The 23,338-nt window shown below is 41.9% G+C and overlaps 1 protein-coding gene across 4 annotated transcripts in view; it reads left to right on the top strand.

The window, feature by feature from the left end:
- LOC120059279 (E3 ubiquitin-protein ligase MIB2-like) overlaps positions 1-23,338 on the top strand; it is a 100,180-nt gene that overhangs the window by 25,810 nt on the left and 51,032 nt on the right. The gene's annotated exons all lie outside the window — the stretch shown is intronic.

The following is a 23,338-nucleotide window of genomic DNA, read 5'->3' as shown; positions in this document are numbered from 1 at the left end:
CTACTGAATGAATGAGTCTTCATCTTCACATGCAAAAAAAACCATTCTTTAAAAAAAAATATTCTCTCATATAGAGAAAATGTATTTGTCACTGACGGTCTGCTCTCATATTCTGTACAGTACAATACAGTCTGACAGAGGCTCCTTCCCCTCTCACTTTGATTCCCGCCTCAGTTTCTCTAGTCTACGGTATTGATTTCACATTGAGCCTGTATGCTTTTATAAGATCTGATTTAAATGTGACTGCTTTGTGTCACATTGAGTTAAGTCTGGACTTCATGACTTGAAAGCCGATGGGAGAGTAAACACAAGGCTAAATATTGGATTACTGTCCTAGTGAAAACAATAGTGGACAGCAGTTTGCCCCAAGAAGACTACTATAAGGTCTTATCGGTCTTGTTATTTTGAGGATGTTTACAAACTACTCAGCCCCACTGTAGGACTTACTCTAGCTACCTGACAAGATTACAAATCTCAACCTTTAAATAGATTTATCTTCTTCTACTTATATCAGTCTGCTCAGCCCCACCAGAGGACTTACGCTCGCTACCTTACTAGACCGCAAATCTCAACCTTTGAATAGATGTCTATCTTCTACTTATATCACTGGCTTCAGTAAGAAGCTTGATACATCTGGTGGGTGTGTTGATCCGATTTGAGAGTAGTAAACATACACACCACCAAACTGCTGCTTTGTGGTGAGGGAAACCAAAAGCCCATTATTTGGTTACTTCACCATTTATGAAATTACTCCCACAAACACATTAACTTCTCTATATCAACAAACAGAGCAGAGAGGTAAAGGCAAATGCAGGATTAGATATCTCAGTAGGATTTTAAATGCAACGATTGTTTGATTTGGACTCAAAACGGATGATGGTTAACACATGTTTAGTGTATGTGGTCCATGCAGGAATTGAACCAACAACTCCTGAATGCCCCGATCTGGATGCCAAAACAACAGAGGGAGGTTCAAATTTGAAGTGGGTCTCTGAAGGGATCTCTGTCACCCCAGTACAAACGCGTTATGAATCTCAGCGCCTTCTCTCTTGAGACATCTTTAAGCATGAATGGAGCAGTTAGTCTAAAGTGGAATGAAAGAATGTCACTCAGCTGAAGTTAGTGGGCCTGCAGTGATGTGATAGACCCTTCAGACATCTCTGGCCTTGGCAAGAGAGGTCAGCAATGTGATGAGTGGAGGGCAGACGTGGCAAGGAAAACAACTCGTAGTGAACAGACAGGCTCTTACGCAACCCGCATCCCGATGGAGAACATTTTATTAAGCTGATTCTACGAATATTTTCCCACCGTGACCACTGAGGATTCTGAGAAACAGATGTTGTCAACAATGATACAAACAAAGAGCCATTGATGGTCTTTCTCAGTTCTCTTTAGGCCTTGCTACTTAGCCTATTTCAGACACTTGTGCCTTTTGTATTCACACAGCTCATGAGGTACAGCACATGTCTTTAGAGAAGCCCACTGAGTCTGCATTAATTTATTGAACTATGACTCCCATTGGCATCATTCTAAATTCGCTACATTGGTGTCAGGTGGGAGGCTGAACCAGTTTTAGTTCTCCTTTGGCCAAATATGCCATATGCATGAAATATAGCCAGTCATTTATATTTCAACACCTCATCATACCATAACTCATCCATACGTCATTAGATCATGCCATGAGCATTTTAGACATACTCCAGCAGCTTACACAATACACAAACAACATTCCACCCATACCATACAAGCTTATTATGGGACGTTGCATTCGTCTTTCAAAAAGCTTATCTGTAAAACATTTCATTATGAATTCAACACCTTATCGATATGAATGGAGATACATGAGGAGATAAAGGTAGACAATGGTGACTAAATTAGTCAACGTCTATATCCAACCATTGGATCCCATTTCTGGTTTAAATGTACTGTTGGTGTCATTTATTACACACTGAAGTAGGGTTGGGCGATATATCGAATGTATTATATTACTTGATATGCCTGTATCGCAAGAATCAAATATATACAGTACCAGTCAAAAAGTTTGCACACACCTACTCATTCAAGGGTCTTTCTTTATTTTGACTATTTTCTACATTGTAGAATAATAGTGAAGACATCAAAACTATGAAATAACACATATGGAATCATGTAGTAACCAAAAAAGTGTTAAACAAATCAAAATATATTTTATATTTGAGATTCTTCAAATAGCCACCCTTTGCCTTGATGACAGCTTTGCACACTCTTGGCATTCTCTCAACCAGCTTCATGAGGTAGTCACCTGGAATGCATTTCAATTAACAGGTGTGCCTTGTTAAAAGTTAATTTGTGGAATTTCATACCTTCTTATTGCGTTTGAGCCAATCAGTTGTGTTGTGACAAGGTAGGGGTGGTATACAGAAGATAACCCTATTTGGTAAAATAGCAAGTCCATATTATGGCAAGAACAGCTCAAATAAGCAAAGAGAAATGACAGTCCATCATTACTTTCAGACAGGAAGGTCAGTCAATCTGTAAAATTTCAAGAATTTTGAAAGTGCAGTTGCAAAAAACATCAAGCTCTATGATGAACCTGGCTCTTACGAGGACCGCCACAGGAAAGGAAGATCCAGAGTTACCTCTGCTGTAGAGGATAAGTTCATTAGAGTTACCAGCCTTTAATGAATGCTTCAGAGTTCAAGTAACAGACACATCTCAACATCAACTGTTCAAAGGAGACTGTGAATCATGCCTTCATGGTCGAATTGCTACAAAGAAACCACTACTAAAGGACACCAATAATAAGAAGAGACTTGCTTGGACCAAGAAACACAAGCAATTGACATTAGACTGGTGGAAATCTGTCCTTTGGTCTGATGAGTCTAAATTTTTGCTTCCAACCGCTGTGTCTTTGTGAGACAGAGTAGGGGAATGGATGATCTCAGCATGTGTCGTTCCCACCGTGAAGTGTGGGGGTGCTTTGCTGGTGACACTGTCGGTGATTTATTTAGTATTCAAGGCACACTTAAACAGCATGGCTACCACAGCATTCTGTAGCGTTACGCCATCCCATCTGGTGTGGGCTTAGTGGGACTATCATTTGTTTTTCAACAGGACAATGACCCAAAACACCTCCAGGCTGTGTAAGGGTTATTTGACCAAGAAGGAGAGTGATGGAGTGCTGCATCTAATGACCTGGCCTCCACAATCACCCGACCTCAACCCAATTGAGATGGTTTGGGATGAGTTGGACCACAGAGTGAAGGAAAAGCAGCCAAAAAGTGCTCAGCATATGTGGGAACTCCTTCAAGACTGTTGGAAAAGCATTCCAAATGAATCTGTCAATGCAAATGGTGGCTACCGCTAAATACATTTTAGCCAAAGACTATTATAGGGCGCCGATAGCTATGGTAGCTTTGCTTCTAGCTCCTAAGCAACTTTGAAGTTTTTTAGTTTTTTTATGTGTTATTTCTTACATTATTAGCCCAGACATTTTTGGGTGTTATTACATGCAGCCGGAAATCACTTTTGGATATCATAGCGGCGGTAAATCACCAGCATTACGACCAGGAATACGACTTTCCCGAATTGGATCCTTTGTTCTTACCCCCCAGGGCAATTTAACTTATTCCAGAGGCTGCTCCAAGATGCGCCGGCGGAGAAGAGGTATTCAGAATTTACACCACCGCTTCCGAGTATATTACTCGCTAATGTTTTGTCTCTGGACAATAAAGTAGACTAGCTCAGGGCGAGGATCTCCTACCAGAGAGACATCAGGGACTGTAACATACTGTTTCACGGAATCATGGCTCTCTCCGGATAAGCTCTCCCTGTCCATACAGCCAGCTGGGTTCTCAGTACATCGCTCAGACAGGAATAAAGAACTCTCCGGGAAGAAGAAAGGCGGTGGTTTATGTTTCATGATTAAATATTCATGGTGTGATTTGTGATAACATAACAAAATTCAAGTCCTTTTGTTCACCCGACCTAGAATACCTCACAGTGATATGCCGACCATATTACCTCCCAAGAAAATGATCTTTGTTTATAGTCACAGCCGTGTGTATTCCCCCTCAAGCCTATATCACGACGGCCCTCAAGGAACTACACTGGACTTTGTGCAAACTGAAAACCCCATATTCTGAGGCTGCATTTATTGTAGCTGGGGGATGTTAACAAAGCAAATTTGAGGAAAATGCTACCAAAGTTCTATCAACACATTGAATGTAGGACTTGCGCTTCTAAAATGCTTGACCACTGCTACTCCCTCTTCCGGGATGCCTACCAGGCCCTCCCCGCCCTCCCTTCGGCAAATCAGATCACGACTCCATTTTGTTCCTCCCTTCCTATAGGCAGAAATTCAAACAGGAAGTACCCGTGATAACGTCTATTCAACACTGGTCTGATCAATCGGAATCCATGCTTCACGATTGTTTTGATCACGTGGGCTGGTATATGTTCCTGGTAGCCTCCTGAGAATAACATTGACGTATAAAGTGGTTCATCCTTTAAAAGTTGCTGCGTGGTGCTGCAGAATTCTACGACACGTTATTTAAGTGCCAACCACTGCTACCATTAGTTCTAGTTTTACAACCAGAGGGCATCTTTGAGAAGCATTTGATAGCCTTCAATAGTGGCTGTTCTAGAGATTTTAAAACCTTTTTTGTAAGAACATAGTATATGGGACTGATTTTACGAAATTTTGCAGCGCCTCTTCAACCTCAGGAGGCTGAAGAAATTCGGCTTGTCATCAAAAGCACTCACAAACTTCTACAGATGCACAATCGAGAGCATCCTGTCGGGCTGTATCACCGCCTGGTACGGCAACTGCTCCGCCCACAACCGTAAGGCTCTCCAGAGGGTAGTGAGGTCTGCACAACGCATCACCGGGGGCAAACTACCTGCCCTCCAGGACACCTACACCACCCGATGTCACAGGAAGGCCATAAAGATCATCAAGGACAACAACCACCCAAGCCACTGCCTGTTCACCCCGCTATCATCCAGAAGGCGAGGTCAGTACAGGTGCATCAAAGCAGGGACCCAGAGACTGAAAAACAGCTTCTATCTCAAGGCCATCAGACTGTTAAACAGCCACCACTAACATTTAGCGGCCGCTGCCAACATACTGACTCAACTCCAGCCACTTTAATAATGGGAATTGATGGAAATTATGTAAAAATGTACCACTAGCCACTTTAAACAATGCCACTTAATATAATGTTTACATACCCTACATTACTCATCTCATATGTATATGAATATACTGTACTCTATATCATCTACTGCATCTTGCCATCTTTATGTAATACATGTATCACTAGCCACTTTAAACTATGCCACTTTATGTTTACATACCCTACATTACTCATCTCATATGTATATACTGTACTCTATACCATCTACTGCATCTTGCCTATGCCGTTCTGTACCATCACTCATTCATATATCTTTATGTACATATTCTTTATCCCTTTACACTTGTGTGTATAAGGTAGTAGTTGTGGAATTGTTAGGTTAGATTACTTGTTGGTTATTACTGCATTGTCGGAACTAGAAGCACAATCATTTTGCTACACTCGCATTAACATCTGCTAACCATGTGTATGTGACAAATAAAATTTGATTTGATTTTGATTTATGGCTGCAGGGGCAGTATTGAGTAGCTTGGATGAAAGGTGCACAGAGGTGCCCATAGTAAACTGCCTGCTCCTCAGTCCCAGTTGCTAATATATGCATATTATTATTCGTATTGGATAGAAAACACTCTGAAGTTTCTAAAACTGTTTGAATTATGTCTGTGAGTATAACAGAACTCATATGGCAGGCAAAAACCTGAGAAGTTCCACTTCCTATTTGAGTTTTTTCTGAGGTGGCAGATTTTCAACCAAGCTTTCATTGAAATTACAGCAAGATATTGATGAGTTTTCACTTCCTACGGCTTCCACTAGATGTCAACAGTCAATAGAACATTGTCTGATGACTCTAATGTGAAGGGGGGCCGAAGGAGACAGGAATGAGTAATCACTGCCACGAGCTGACCATGCTTTCACATGCGCGTTCACATGAGGAGGACCTCCATTCCACCGCTCATCTGAAGTCAATCTAATTCTCCGGTTGGAACGTTATTCAAGATGTATGTTAACAACATTCTAAAGATTGATTCAGTACATCGTTTGACATGTTTCTACTGACTGTTACGGAACTTTTGGACATTTCGTCACGTTATAGTGGACGCGCTTTGTGACTTTGGAATTGTTTACCAAACGCGCTAACCAAAGTAGCTAATTGGACATAAATAACGGACATTATCGAACAAATCAAGCATTTATTGTGGACCTGGGATTCCTAGGACTGCATTCTGATGAAGTTCATCAAAGCTAAGGAAACATTTATCATGTATTTTCTGGTTTCTGTTGAACCCAACATGGCGGCTAATTTGGCTATTGTTCTGAGCTCCGTCTCAGATTATTGCATGATTTGCTTTTTCCGTAAAGTTTTTTTGAAATCTGACACAGCGGTTGCATTAAGGAGAGGTATATCTATAATTCCATGTGTATAACTTGTATTATCATCTACATTTATGATGAGTATTTCTGTTGAAACGATGTGGCTATGCAAAATCACTTGATGTTTTTGGAACTAGTGAATGTAACGCGCCAATGTAAACTCCGATTTTTTTGTTATAAATATGAACTTTATCAAACAAAACATGAATGTATTGTGTAACATGAAGTCCTATGAGTGTCATCTGATGAAGATAATCAAATGTTTGTGATTAATTTTATCTCTTTCTGATTTTTGTGAAAGCTATCTTTCGCTGGAAAAATGGCTGTGCTTATTGTGGTTTGGTGGTGACCTAACAATCGTTTGTAGTGCTTTCGCTGAAAGCATATTTGAAATCGGGATTAACAACAAGATTACCTTTAAAATTATATAAAACACATGTATGTTTGAGGAATTTTAATTATGAGATTTCTGTTGTTTGAATTTGGCGCCCTGCACTTTCACTGGCTGTTGTCATATCGATCCCGGTAGCGGGATGCAGCCATAAGAAGTTAATACATTTTATTAATATGGTGTTTCTATTCCAAGAAAAACAAAAAACCCTCTGTTTCCGTTAGGATGGAACGGAAAATATGGCGCTGTACAACATGACGGTCGGGAGTAGGCTACAGTACTGGGCTACTTAGCTAAAGAATCCACGTGTCGTGCGTGCACGTGGGAGACAGTGGTTCAATTCTCCAGGCAGGAAGGAGTAGGCTGTCCTTGTAAATAAGAATTTGTTCTTAACTAACTTGCCTCGTTAAATAAACGTTACACTAAGAGCATAACATTTCTACACCCTAATTGTATAATTGTAGTTTAACCAATACCCAAACGGGGTTTCAGTGAAAATAAAATCTCATTGATTTATCAAGACCAGTCCCCATGCTTGTCTCAGAGCAGCCCGAAATGGACCTAAAATAGTTCTAGGCTATTGCTTCTAACTTCAATATGCTCTTTAAATAAATAAGACCTACACCACTTTTAACAGCACATTACTCAACACTAGTGAGACTCATGTCGCCTACAGTATATCGAAAAATATGACGTGACTCTCCGCCAATAATTACATATAGAGGATTGGAGGATATTTCTGTAATTCTGATATTTATTCCCATAGGAATTTGTTATGGATCCATAATTAAATAAACATTGGCATTTTGAAAGAGTATTTATTTTATTAACGAAAGCATAAAGATGCCATTGTCAGTTACATTGTTTTAGTTTGAACTTGCAGACTGGCGCTAAGAACAGCGGGAACGTTTCCCTAGTCATCGCTATTATTAGTGTAATGCCCCTTAGTGTTGCTCTGTGCTACCCAGTGTGGCGAGGTGGGGATCCACCCCTTCCCTATGGGCTAGGTCTGTCTTCTGTGCGCGGCTCTGAGGCCCATCCCGTGTCCCCTGCCCTCATGCCTTGAACCTTGCACACTTTCAATGGATACAGCTGGAAAACTGCAAGGCAATCCCATTGTGCACCACTCGGGAGACATGACCAATATATATTGTCCTGCTAATAACAGGGTTAATAATATATCTGTGATAATATCAAAGGGGCTTTTATATAATTATAAATGAATAATAATCGTTCAAATAATAAGAATAATCGCTTGATTTTAAAAATAGCAATATTTTGGAGATTTCGTTTTCAAATAACATAAAATGAATGAGGAAAGGCCATTCTTGAACATGGGTGAGACATTGTTACTAATTTGTAAATAAAGCTAGTTTGTTATTTAGAATGATTTATTTATGTTTTTAGAGGGAGAGAAAACAAAAACCTACAGTCATCTCATGGGTCTCCCAGTCGAGGCCGGCACGGGTATTGAACCAGCATCTGTAGCAACACAGCATGTACTGCTATACAGTGTCTTAGACCGTTGCGCCACTCAGGCGCTGTACAACGTGACCAGTCGGGAGTGGGCTACAGTACTACAGTAAGAGCAAAATAAAATAATTAAAACCTTAGTGTAACAACAGTTTTAGTAAGTAATACTGAAGTCGTGCACAATTATTAGTTTCTATTTAGGTTTATGTCGCCCATTCATTGTCAGTTAGAGACATAGTAGGATTCAAAAGCATAATCAGTGCTCTAACTCCCCCTTGGCCTGGTCTGGAGCAATGAAGTGCTGACGCAGGGTTCCGTACTAAAACTTTTTGGAGCAACCACTTTATACGGACACAGTAACATAGTGTATAGGGGATGTTGTTCCCACTGTGACTATTAAAACCTACCCAAACCAGAAACGGTGGATAGATGGCAGCATTCATGCAAAACTGAAAGCGCGAACCTCCACATTTAACCATGGCAAGATGTCTGGGAATATGGTTGAATACAAACAGCGTAGTTATTCCCTCCGTAAGGCAATCAAACAGGCAAAATGTCAGTACAGAGACAAAGTGGAGTCGCATTTTAAGGGCTCCAACATGAGACGTATGTAGCAGTGTCTACAGACAATCACAGATTACAAAGAGAAAACAAACCACGTTGGGGATACTGACGTCTTGCTTCCTGCCAAGCTAAACACCTTCACCAGCTTTGAAGAGAACACTGTGCCACCGACGCAGCACCCTCTCCTGATGGTGAAGGTAGGAAACAACACTTCCACTTCTCTGATCCTCAACACAGGGGCCCCACAAGGGTGTGTGCTCAGCCCCCTCCTGTACTCCCTGTTCACCCATGACTGCTTGGCCACGCACTCCTCCAACTCAATCATCAAGTTTGTAGACGACACAACAGTAGTCGGCCTGATTACCAACAATGACGAGACAGCCTACAGGTTGGATGTAAGGGCCCTGAAGGTGTGGTGCCAGGAAAATAACCTCTCCCTCAACATCAACAAAACGAAGGAGCTGATCGTGGACTTCAGGAAACAACAGAGGAAATCTTCCCTATCCACATCGAAGGGACCGCAGTGGAGAAGGTGAAAGCTTCAAGTTCCTCGGCGTACACATCACTGACAATCTGAAATGGTCCAACCACACAGACAGTGTGGCGAATGCGCAACAGCACCTCTTCAATGTCACTGGTCACCTCAATAATGGAATACTAGTCACTTTAATAATGGTTACATACTGCTTTACTCATTTCATATGTACAGTTGAAGTCGGAAGTTTACATACACCTTAGCCAAATACATTTAAACTCAGTTTTTCACAATTCCTGACATTTAATCCTAGTAAAAATTCCCGGTCTTAGGTCAGTTAGGATCACCACTTAATTTTAAGAATGTGAAATGTCAGAATAATAGTAGAGAGAATGATTTATTTCAGATTTTATTTTTTCATCACATTCCCGGTGGGTCAGAAGTTTACATACACTCAATTAGTTTTTGGTAGCGTTGCCTTTTAAATTGTTTAACTTGGGTCAAATGTTTCGGGTAGCCTTCCACAAGCTTCCCACAATAAGTTGGGTGAATTTTGGCCCATTTCTCATGACAGACCTGGTATAAGTAACTGAGTCAGGTTTGTAGGCCTCCTTGCTCGCACACGCTTTTTCAGTTCTGCCCACAAATTTTCCATAGGATTGAGGTCAGGGCTTTGTGATGGCCACTCCAATACCTTGACTTTCTTGTCCTTAAGCCATTTTGCCACAGCTTTTGAAGTATGCTTGGGGTCATTGTCCATTTGGAAAACCCATTTGCGACCAAGCTTTAACTTCCTGACTGATGTCTTGAGATGTTGCTTCAATATATACACATAATTTTCCTCCCTCATGATGCCATCTATTTTGTGAAGTGCACCAGTCCCTCCGGAGGCAAAGCACCCCCACAACATGATGCTGCCACCCCGTGCTTCACGGTTGGGATGGTGTTCTTCGGCTTGCAAGCCTCCCCCTTTTTCCTCCAAACATAACGATGGTCATTATGGCCAAACAGTTCTAATTTTGTTTCATCAGACCAGAGGACATTTCTCCAAAAAGTACAATCTTTGTCCCCATGTGCAGTTGCAAACCGTAGTCTGGCTTTTTTATGGCGGTTTTGGAGCAGTGGCTTCTTCCTTGCTGAGCGGTCTTTCAGGTTATGTCGATATAGGACTTGTTTTACTGTGGATATAGATACTTTTGTACCTGTTTCCTCCAGCATCTTCACAAGGTCCTTTGCTGTTGTTCTGGGATTGATTTGCACTTTTCACACCAAAGTACGTACATCTCTAAGAGACAGAACGCGTGGGCTGGTGCTTGAGACATTGTTTACGCATACAAGGCCCTCCCTCGTCCTCCCTTCTGCAAATCTAACCATGAACCTATTCTCCTGGTTACAAACAAAAGCTCAAACAGGAAGTACCAGTGATGCACTCAATACGGAAGCTGTCGGATGAAGCAGGCACGAGGCTACAAGAATGTTTTGCTAGTACAGACTAGGATATGTTCCTGTATTCATTCGATTGCATTGCGTACAAGCATACAAGATGCCCGCTATGACCTCCGAGACATCAAACATGCAAAAGGACCGGTAGAATCCTATTACACCAGCTCTGACACTCGTCGTATTTGGCAGGGCTTGCAGACGATAACGGATTACAAAGGGAAATCCAGCCATGAGTTGCCCAGTGATGCAGAACTCCCAAATGAGCTAAATGCCTTTTGTGCCTGCTTAGAAGGAATATATATTGGCTTGCGTGTAAACAGGTTTTTCATGATGGCTGTGTGAGCTTGTTCTCTGTAGCCGACGTGAAAGAGCCATTTTAAATAGGTTAACAATCACAAGGCTGCCAGGCCAGACGCAATACCGGGGTGCGTTCTCAAAGCAAGCGCAGACCAGCTTGCAAGTGTCTTCAACGACATTTTCAATCTATCCTTGTCCCAGTCTGTAATCCCATTTTATGTTTCAAGCTGACAACCATTGTTCCTGTTCCCAAGAGCTCCAAGTTAATCTGCCTAAATGACTAACGCCCTCTAGCAATCACATCTGTAATTATGAAGTGCTTCAAGTTCCTTGGCATCCACATCACTAAGGACTTACCATGGTCCACACACACCTGCACAATTGTGAAGAGGGCAAGGCAGTGCCTCTTTCCCCTCAGTAAATTGAAAAGATTTGGCATGGGCCCTCGGATCCTCAAGTTATTCAGCTGCACAATCGAGATCATCTTGACTGGCTGCATCACCGCCTGTTTGGTATGGTAAATGCACCCCTCTTTACTGAAAAGCGCTATGGATGGTGGTGCGAACAGTCGAGTACATCACTTGGGCAGAGGTCCCTGCCATCCAGGACCTCTATATCGGGCGGTGTCAGAAAAAGGCCAGAAAAATTGCCAAAGACTCCAGCCACCCAAGCCATAGACTGTTCACTCTGCTACCATCTGACCAACAGGCTCCGAGACAGCTTCTATCCCCAAGCCATAATAAGACTGCTAAATAGTAAATTATTGATACCCGAACTATAAACCCACACGCATACAGTGCATTCGGAAAGTATTCAGACCCCTTGACTTTTTCCACATTTTGATACGTTACAGCCTTATTCTAAAATCTATTTAATTATTTGTCCACCTCATCAATCTACACACAATACCCTATAATGACAAATAGAAACGTTTTTTTTTAAAACATTTTTGCAAATGTATAAAAAAAAATCAAAAATGAAATATAATTTACATAAGTATTCAGACCCTTTTCTCTGTACTTTCTTGAAGCACCTTTTGGCAGCGATTACAGCCTCAAGTCTTCTTGGGTATGACGCTACAAGCTTGGCACACCTGTATTTGGGGAGTTTCTACGATTTCTTCTCTGCAGATCTTCTCAAGCTCTGTCAGGTTGGATGGAGAGCGTTGCTGCACAGCTATTTTCAGGTCTGTCCAGAGATATTAGCTCGGGTTCAAGTCCGGGCTCTGGCTGGGCCACTTAAGGACATTCAGAGACTTGTCCAAAAGCCACTCCTGCGTTGTCTTGGCTGTGTGCTTACTGTCGTTGTCCTGTTGGAAGGTGAACCTTCTCTCCAGTTTGAGGTCCTGAGCGCTCTGGAGCAGGTTTTCATCAAGGATCTCTCTGTACTTTGCTCTGTTCATCTTTCCCTCCATCCTGAGTAGTCTCGCAGTCCCTGCCGCTGAAAAACAATCCCCACAGCATGATGCTGCCACCACCATGCTTCACTATAGGGATGGTACCAGGTTTCTTCCAGATGTGACGCTTGCCATTCAGGCCAAAGAGTTCAATCTTTGTTTCATCAGACCTGAGAATCTTGTTTCTCATGGTCTGATAGTCCTTTAGTTGCCTTTTGGCAAACTTCAAGCGGGCTGTCGTTCCTTTTACTGAGAAGTGGCTTCCGTCTGGCCACTCTATCATAAAAGCCTGATTGATGGAGTGCTGCAGAGATGGTTGTCCTTCTCCCATCTCCACAGAGGAACTCTGGAGCTCTGTCAGAGTGACCATCGGGGTTCTTGGTCACCTCCCTGACCAAGGCCCTTCTCCCCCGATTGCTCAGTTTGGCCGGGCGGCCAGCTCTAGGAAGAGTCTTGGTGGTTCCAAACTTCTTCCATTTAAGAATGATGGAAGCCACTGTGTTCTTGGGGACCTTCAATGCTGCAGAAATGTTTTGGTACCCTTCCCCAGATCTGTGCCTTGACACAATCCTGTCTCGGCGCTCTACGGACAATTCCTTCGACCTCATGTTTTTTAAATTTTTCTGATAGGCACTGTCAACTGTGGGACCTTTTTCAAATCATGTCCAATCAATTGAATTTACCACAGGGGGACTCTAAGTTGTACAAATATCTCAAGGATTACCAATGGAAACAGGATGCACCTGAGGTCAATTTTGAGTCTCATAGCAAGGGGTCTAAATAGGTATTATTATTATTTTTTTTTATTTTTTTTGTCATTATGGGGTATTGTGTGTAGATTGAGGGGGAAAAATTATTTGATTCATTTTAGAATAAGGCTGTAACGTAACAAAATGTGGAAAAAGGGAAGGGGTCTGAATACTTTTCGAATGTACATACCCATTACACGCACGCACACTCACACTCTTATACACTCTGTTCTTTTTTTAAACTCTTATTAATGTTGTGAGTAGGGCACAACAAAACCCTTTCCCCCACAGGAGACTGAAAAGATTTGGCAGGGGTCCCCAGAGCCTCAAAGTTCTATTGCTGCACCAGCAGGATCATCCTGACCGGTTGCATCACCGCCTGGTATGGCAACTGCTCAGCATCTGACCGTAAGACGCTATAGAGGGTAGTGCGTACGGCCCAGTGGTGTACTGGGGCCAAGCTTCCTGCCATCCAGGACCTACATAATAGGTGGTGTGAGAGGAAAGCCCATAATATGGTCAGAGCCTCAAGTCACCCGAGTCATAGACTGTTTTCTCTTCTACCGCATGGCAAGCGGTACCGGAGTGCCAAGTCTAGAAGCAAAAGGGTCCTTAACAGCTTCTACCCCCAAGCCATAAGACTGCTGAACAATTCATCAAATGGCTCCTGGACTATTTACATTGACCCCCCCCCCCCCCCTCCCATTTGTTTTGTATACTGCTGCTACTTGCTGTTTTATTATCTATGCATAGTCACTTCATGCCTATCTATATGTACAAATTACCTCAACTAACCTGTACCCCCGCACACTTCCTTGGTACCGGTACCCCCTGTATATAGCCTCGTTATTGTGTTACTTTGTATTATTTTTTTACTTTAGTTTATTTGCTAAATATTTTCTTAACTCTTCTTGAACTGCGCTGTTGGTTAAGGGCTTGTAAGGTCTACACTTGTTGTATTCGGCGCATATGACAATTAAAGTTTGATTTGATCTGTCCTGACGAGTAGTCACTATACCCTGCCTTCATGTACATACATTATCTACCTCAAATTCCTTGTACCGCTGCACATTGATGAGAGAAATGTTTTCAGTTTTAAAGCTAATTTCCTGCTATTCTATGCATTTTGCCATGCAGCGGAGAGAGAATATTGCGGTTTTAAGGCTAATTTCCTGCAATTCTACATATTCTGCCATGGAGCTGGGAGAGAATATTGTAGTTTTAAACCTAGTTTCCTGCAAATCTATGCTTTTTGTCATGGACAATGCTGTGTTATTTTGCTCAAACATAATAACAAAAGGAATGCAGCTAAATTAATTGTTTTTGGACTTTTCAATTCTCCCTTACTGTCTAGCTTTTATTTTGGTGATGGTTAGTTCTCAAAGATTATATTATCAAAAAATATATAGGTCCATTATCTTTTCTACTTACTTTATATCTTGTTTTAGTCATTTAAGTTTACACCTAAAGTGTTTTTCCATCCTGAAAATGAATCCCCTGTTTGGATTTACGTGACCTGTTTTTTTTGGAAGTCATTATTAGTGAATGTGCATTATGCATGGTTCTGGTTAAATGTGTAACAAAAAGGGAGTTTTCATAGACTTGAAAGCCAGATCAGTGATTTTTCTGAAAAAGCACGTTAAACTATTTTCATAAAATAATGAAATTATTAGTGAGTCTTATGGTTGTGGAAGTCTTATATTTAGCGAAGGTATAATTTCACAAGCCCTGAATTCATTTGATTATTGCCGACTGTCTGAAATGCAGTGCATTTGCTCTTTAATTGTACAACAAAGCTTATTTAGAAAAATACATTTAAAAAATGTAGATGTATACTATGAAATTTTGTTGATTTTTTAGGCTGTAGTGGCTTGCGAAAGTATTCACCCCCTTGGCATTTTTCTTATTTTGTTGCCTTACAACCTGGAATTAAAGTATATTTTTTGTGGATTTGTATCATTTGATTTACACAACATGCCTACCACTTTTTGAAGATGCAAAATATTTTTTATTGTGAAATAAACAAATAACACAAAACAATTGTACATTTGAGCGTGCATAACTATTCACCCCCCCCCCCCCCCCCCCTCAAAGTCAATACTTTGTAGAGCCACCTTTTGCAGCAATTACAGCTGCAAGTCTCTTGGGCTATGTCTCTATAAGCTTGGCACATCTGGCCACTGGGATTTTTGCCCATTCTTCAAGGCAAAACTGCTCCAGCTCCTTCAAGTTGGATGGGTTTCGCTGGTGTACAGCAATCTTTAAGTCATACCACAGATTCTCAATTGGATTGAGGTCTAGGCTTTGACTAGGCCATTCCAAGACATTTAAATGTTTCCCCTTAAACCACTCAAGTGTTGCTTTAGCACTATGCTTAGGGTCATTGTCCTGGAAGGTGAACCTCCGTCCCAGTCTCAAATCTCTGGAAGACTGATACAGGTTTCCCTCAAGAATGTCCCTGTATTCAGTGCCATCCATCATTCCTTCAATTCTGACCAGTTTCCCAGTCCCTGCCAATGGAAAAACATCCCCACAGCATGATGCTGCCACCACCATGCTTCACTGTGGTGGCACTGATGGTGTTCTCGGGGTGATGAGAGGTGTTAGGTTTGCGCCAGACATAGCATTTTCCTTGATGGCCAAAAAGCTACATTTTAGTCTCATCTGACCAGAGTACCTTCTTGGGGAGTCTTCCACATGCCTTTGGCTAACACCCAACATTTTTGCTTATTTTTTTCTATAAGCAATGGCTTTTTTCTGGCCGCTCTTTCGTAAAGCCCAGCTCTGTGGAGTGTACGGCTTAAAGTGGTCCTGTGGACAGATACTCCAATCTCTGCTGTGGAGCTTTGCAGCTCCTTCAGGATTATCTTTGGTCTCTCTGTTGCCTCTCTGATTAATGCCCTCCTTGCCTGGTCTGTGAGTTTTGGTGGGCGGCCCTTTCTTGGCAGATTTGTTGTGGTGCCATATTCTTTCCATTTTTTAAATAATGGATTTAATGGTGCTCTGTGGGATGTTCAAAGTTTCGGATATTTTTTTATAACCCAACCCTGATCTATACTTCTCCACAACTTTGTCCCTGACCTGTTTGGAGAGCTCCTTGGTCTTCATGGTGACGCTTGCTTGGTGGTGCCCCTTGCTTGGTGGTGTTGCAGACTCTGGGGCCTTTCAAAGTGTGTGTGTGTATACTGAGATCATGTGACACTTAGATTGCACACAGGTGGACTTTAACTAATTATGTGACTTCTGAAGGTAATTGATTGCACCAGATTGTATTTAGGGGCTTCATAGCAAAGGGGGTGAATACATATGCACACACCACTTTTCCGTTTTTATTTTTTATATATTTTTTCACTTCACCAATTTGGACTATTTTGTATGTCCATTACATGAAATCCAAATAAAAATAAATTTAAATGACATGTAATGCAACAAAATAGGAAAAACAAAGGGGATAAATACTTTTGGAAGGCACTGTATATCGCCCAGCCCTACAGTGAAGATAAATTCAACAAAGCATGGACTGTTGCTGCGCCAAGACCCAGCACTGAAGCAAAGGGGAAAAACATCATATGAAAGTCATGCACACTACCCCCGTTCTTCTTCATGCTTGTTGTGCATGATGCAAAACACAAGAGAGCCCCTCTATATCTCAAGTCCTCAGTGACCCAAATTTCATCCAAAGCTCTACTGTATGCTGCACGTCTCATACGACCCGGCTCATCTTAAGAACAAGTAGGCATTCAGTCTGTCCCAAACCGATATTGGGGGGAGTGGAGACGTTGGCTGGCTTCCGTGATGAGAACGGCCCTGCTTTATTCTGCTAGTCATTTGTGATGGAGGGATTGGATCTTGGCTCAGCAGCACGGCTAATGGGATTCATTTCATGTCAGAGGGCTTTAAAGCAGGTGGCAGAGGGCTTTAAAGCAGAGAGCTAGACACAGACACACACACACTGGCATAGGGTCGTTTTTCCTTTATTGAGTATGACAGGACCTGCAGTGCCAGAGTTTTGCTGTATTGTAATCAGCCCACTTAATGGGATTAACATGTTAGCATTCTCACCTTCCTCCCCATAGAAGTGTGTTGTGAGGTAATTAGTAGTGTGAGTACAGATTTAGGGAAATGAGGTGCCAGGGGCTGTGCTGTGATTATCCATGTGTTTCCATTACAGGATGTTCATTTACGTGTGTGTGCTCACTTTATGGTCCTCTGGATATTCTCTAATTGTGTGTGTGTGTGTGTGTGTGTGTGTGTGGAGGCTGTCACATGGTTTGTGTAAAAAGTGTACCCCAGTAGGAGTCATAACACCCATAAAACGTAGCAGTCAAACAAGGAAATGGTTCCAATCGTTTTTTCACCATACATTTTTCCCATAGGGGATTTTAGAAACACTTAACATAAGGGCTGTGTTTTGTGTAGGCTTACCCTGGCGTGACATTTTGATAACCGTGTAAATGTCTGTAGGCCAAGGTGACTTTAATGAATATATTCGCCTGTATTTATCCCCCCCCCCCCCCCCCCCCCCCCCCCAAAATAAATAAAATCCTAATTATCTGCTAATGTGGCTATCATAAGGAACTACAAATGCCATGATGATCTGGATGAGACTGGCGAATCGAGGCAAAGGTAAGAATCTCTGGATGAACTATCTAATGTTAGCTAATTTTAGTAATTTCTGAATTGGTTAGTTTTCTGTTAGCAAAGGTGTCATCTAGAGATGACGTGCAGGAGCTTTCATGATGTCTACTTTGATTCTAATTAGCGTTTTTGAATCTGAGTCATTTAGCAGAGCGACTTACAGGAGCAATTAGGGTTAAGTGCCTTGCTCAAGGGCGCAGACCGCCCCCCCCCCCCAACTAGTCAGCCTGGGGATTCGAACCAGCAACTTTTCGGATACTGGCCCAACGCTCTTAATCGCTAAGCTATCTGAGCCGACTATATTGATATTTCACCTTGTCCGAGAGAGATTTACATGGTTATCAAAACGTCACACCAGGGTAAGCCTACACGAAACACAGCATTTATTTTAAGTGTTTCTAAACTCCCTGTGGGAAAAATTAATAGTGGGAAAAACAATTGGATCAATTTACCTGTTTGACCGCTAGGTTTATGGGTATTATGACACCTCCACTGTGAGACTCTATAGTAGCGAAGTAAAATAATTACAATGACATGATTTGTTTAGTCGACTTTGTTCATGGTAAGTGGTGTATATCATCATGGAATATGTGTGCAGGTTATGGCGTGTTGATGATGCGCTGCACAGCATATGTGTGTCCATATGTTTACTGAAGGGGGGTGGAAACGCAACAACAACTTCCTGGTTGGCTAATCGGCTCATGCAAACACGCATACTCCCACACACTTACACACACAAATGCAGAGGCCCTGTCAAGTAGACTCAGTTTAATCCTTATCCTGCATATCTGGCGATTCAGCACCATCTGACCTCTTCACCTCCTACTGGTCACGTTTCAGCCACATCTTCCCTCTCTTTCTCAGTCTCTTGCCGCTATCACTGTATTTGTATTTATTATGGATCCCCATTAGCTGCTTACTCTTCCTGGGGTCCATTGGGGGGGCGCCAACCCAGACAGGAAGATCACGTCAGTGACTCAACCCACTCAAGTTACGCACCCCTCCTAGGGACGGCATGGAAGAGCACCAGTAAGCCAATGACTCAGCCCCTGTAACAGGGTTAAAGGCAGAGAATCCCAGTGGAGAGAGGAACCGGCCAGGCAGAGACAGCAAGGGCGGTTCGTTGCTCCAGAGCCTTTCCGTTCACCTTCACACTCCTGGGCCAGACTACACTCAATCATATGACCCACTGAAGAGATGAGTCTTCAGTAAAGACTTAAAGGTTGTGACCGAGTCTGCGTCTCTCACATGGGTAGGCAGACCATTCCATAAAAATGGAGCTCTATAGGAGAAAGCCCTGCCTCCAGCTGTTTGCTTAGAAATTCTAGGGACAATTAGGAGGCCTGCGTCTTGTGACCGTAGCGTATGTGTAGGTATGTACGGCAGGACCAAATCGGAAAGATGGATAGGAGCAAGCCCATGTAATGCTTTGTAGGTTAGCAGTAAAACCTTGAAATCAGCCCTTGCCTTAACAGGAAGCCAGTGTAGGGAAGCTAGCACTGGAGTAATATGATCAAATTTCTTGATTCTAGCAGCCGTATTTAGCACTAACTGAAGTTTATTTAGTGCTTTATCCGGGTAGCCGGAAAGTAAAGCATTGCTGTAGTCTAACCTAGAAGTAACAAAAGCATGGATTAAATTTTCTGCATCATTTTTGGACAGACAATTTCTGATTTTTGCAATGTTACGTAGATGGAAAAAAGCTGTCCTTGAAACAGTCTTGATATGTTCGTCAAAAGAGAGATCAGGGTCCAGAGTAACGCCGAGGTCCTTCACAGTTTTATTTGAGACGACTGTACAACCATCAAGATTAATTGTCAGATTCAACAGAAGATCTCTTTGTTTCTTGGGAATTAGAACAAGCATCTCTGTTTTGTCCGAGTTTAAAAGTAGAAATTTAAGGCAGTTATACAATTAAAAACATTACATTCACAACAGATTTCACAACACATGAAGTGTGTGCCCTCAGGCCCCTACTCTACTTCCAAATATATCTGTTTTATCTGTTTTTTTCTGGGGTTTTTTTTTTTTTTTTTTACTGCTTGCATAAGTTACTTGATGTGGAATAGAGTTCCATGTAGTCATGGCTCTATGTAGTATTGTGCGCCTCCCATAGTCTGTTCTGGGAGAGTCCTCTGGTGGTAGGTATTGTGGGGTATGCATAGGTGTCCGAGCTGTGTGCCAGTAGTTCAAACAGACAGCTCTGTGAAGTCAATCTCAACCTCCACTTTGAGCCAGGAGAGATTGACATGCATTTTATTAATGTTCACTCTCTGTGTACATCTAAGAGCCAGCCGTGCTGCCCTGTTCTGCTCCAATTGCATTTTCTAAGTCCTTCTTTGTGGCACCTGACCACACGACTGAACAGTAGTCGAGGTGCGACAAAACTAGGGCCTGTCAAACCTGCCTTGTTGATAGTGCTCTTAAGAAGGCAGAGTAGCGCTTAATTATGGACAGACTTCTCCCCATCTTAGCTACTGTTGTATCAATATGTTTAGAAGATAACATTTTATAATCCAGGGTTACTCCAAGCAGTTTAGTCACCTCAACTTGCTCAATTTCCACATTATTTAGTTGAGGTTTTGGGTTTAGTGAATAATTTGTCCCAAATACAATGCTTTTAGTTTTTGAAATATTTACCACAAACGTATTCCTTGCCACCCATTCTGTAACTGTAGCTTTTTGTTAAATGTTGCATTTATTTCAGTCGCTGTAGTAGCTGACATGTATAGTGTTGAGGCATCCGTATACATAGACACACTGGCTTTACTCAAAGATTGAAAAAAAGTAAGGGGCCTAGACAGCTGCCCTGGGGAATTCTGATTGTACCTGGATTATGTTGGATAGACTTCCATTAAAGAACACACTCTGTGTTCTGTTAGACAGGTAACTCTTTATCCACAATATAACTGGGAGTGTAAAGCCATAACACATGTTTTTCCATCACCAGACTATGATCGATAATGTCAAAAGCCACACTGAAGTCTAACAAAACAATCTTTTCATCATCATTTTCTCTCAGCCAATCATCAGTCATTTATGTAAGTGATGTGCTTGTTGAATGTCCTTCCCTTTAAGCATGCTGAAAGTATGTTATCAATTTCTTTATTGTAAAATAGCATTGTATCTGGTCAAACACAATTTTTTCAAAAAGTTTACTAAGGGTTGGTAACAGGCAGATTGGTTGGCTAATTGAGCCAGTAAAAGGGGCTTTACTATTCTTAGCGGAATGACTTTTGCTTCCCTCCAGGCTTGAGGGCACACACTTTCTAGTATGCTTAAATTTAAGATAGGGCAAATAGGAGTGGCAATATTGTCCGTATTATCCTCAGTAATTTTCCATCCAAGTTGTCAGACCCCGGTGGCTTGTCATTGTTGATAGACAACAATAGTTTTTTCAACTCTTCCACACTCACTTTACAGAATTCAAATTTATAATGCTTGTCTTTCATAATTTGGTCAAATATACTTGGATGTGTAGTGTCAGCATTTGTTGCTGACATGTCATCCATAAGTTTTCTAATCTTGCCAATTAAAAAAGAATTCAAGTAGTTGGCAATATCAGTGGGTTTTGTGATGAATGCGGCATCTTTTTGGCCAAATTTTCATTTAAGGTGCTAGTAACTGGGATAAGCAATTTCATAAAGTGCTGAATTTGGTTGCTTTTCATTACACACCACAGACCAACAAATAGTACATTTCTGCAGCATTAGTAAAGATGTGATCAATACATGTTGATGACTTTTATTCCTGTGCTGTTTGTAACTACCTTAGTAAGTTGACTGATAACCTGAGCCAGGTTGCAGGCAGTGGTTATAGTTGGAAGCTTTCTCTTGAGTGGACAGCCTGATGAAAGCCAGTCAATATTTAAATCACCCAGAAAATATTCCTCTCTGTTAATACATTATCAAGCATTTCATACATGTTATCCGGATACTGACCATTACCACTTGGTGGTCTATACAGTGGTTCCTCCTTTAAAAGTTGCGAGCTTGCACCGCAGAACTTAGAGGTACCCAGTGTCACGGCGTCATTGCTCCAGACCACCACAAGGGGGAGTTGGAGCACTCATTATGCATTTGGGTCCCAAGGTTTTTATATGACCAATCATATCGAGTGGTTCCAATGACGAATTTTGACGCGAGCCACCCTTGCCTTGTGGCGTTCTTCAACAAAGATAACTGACAAAACATTATGGTGGAACCAGATGTAAGTTGTTATAACATCATAACGAGTCAAGCAAAAAATGTACAATCGAGAGGAATATGTTACTTAATGTAGAGACAAATTTTTGTGCATATTTTTTTGTCATAAAGTTAATTTACGAAAATCGCTATTTAGCAAGTTATCTGACTAGGTAACATTAGCCAGCTAGCTAGTGTTAGGAGAATGAATTTGTAATTCATGTTGTTTAATGGTTTAGGGACTCCTGAGAAAACCAGCAAACCAGGCTGTCATCTTGTGAAACAGTGGATGTAAAGAATCTAGCTAGCTAACGCATTCACTGCAAATTGAATGTACAATTGTGTAAGCTTGCCTTGCAGCTGAAGTAACATAGATAGCTAACTATTTACTTGCTTATTGTGTAGTGGAGGACAAAAATAACTGTATGCCTATGGATGTGTAGCTAGCTACAGTATGTAGCCGATCTGTGTATGGACCCTAAAACGTTAGGTTCTGAACTAATATTCATACCAATCTATGAACCTCAGCTATCATAGTTGTTGTATCAACTTCAAGCCTGAATGGCATTAATGAAGTCTATGTGTAACCGCTGTAAAATGTCTAGCTAGTTAGCGGGGTGCGCTCTAATAGCGTTTCAATCGGTGACGTCACTCGCTCTGAGACCTTGAAGTAGTTGTTCCCCTTGCTCTGCAAAAGCCGCAGCTTTTAGGAGCGATGGGTAACGATGCTTCAAGGGTGGCTGTTGTCGATGTGTGGAGAGGGTCCCTGGTTCGAGCCCAGTTAGGGGCAAGGAGAGGGACAGAAGCTATACTGTTACATATGGATAGAGTAGAATATAATAACTTTATTGTGCCAAGGATGAAAGTCCTATATACCCATGTACTGTAGTTATTACTACGCATAAGATTCCCACATTGTAGCCTGTACATTGAATATATTCACTGATCATGTACTCTTCCTTGGCAAATAAAGTTGCGGTTGTAACGAACGTCGTCAGGAGAAGGAGAAGAGGACCAAGGTGCAGCGTGGTAAGTATTCATAATACTTTTAATAAATACGAACACTTGAACAAAAACAACAAAACGACTCTGGCAGCTCCGGACAGGGGGGAGACTCTGGCTGCTCCGGACAGGGGGGAGACTCTGGCAGCTCCGGACAGGGGGGAGACTCTGGCTGCTCCGGACAGGGGGTAGACTCTGGCTGCTCCGGACAGGGGGTAGACTCTGGCTGCTCCGGACA

Source organism: Salvelinus namaycush, chromosome 14 (assembly GCF_016432855.1).
Source record: "Salvelinus namaycush isolate Seneca chromosome 14, SaNama_1.0, whole genome shotgun sequence".
Taxonomy (NCBI): Eukaryota; Metazoa; Chordata; class Actinopteri; order Salmoniformes; family Salmonidae; genus Salvelinus; species Salvelinus namaycush.
The sequence above is the reverse complement of the archived record's forward strand: the minus strand, read 5'-3'. Positions and strand labels throughout refer to the sequence as shown.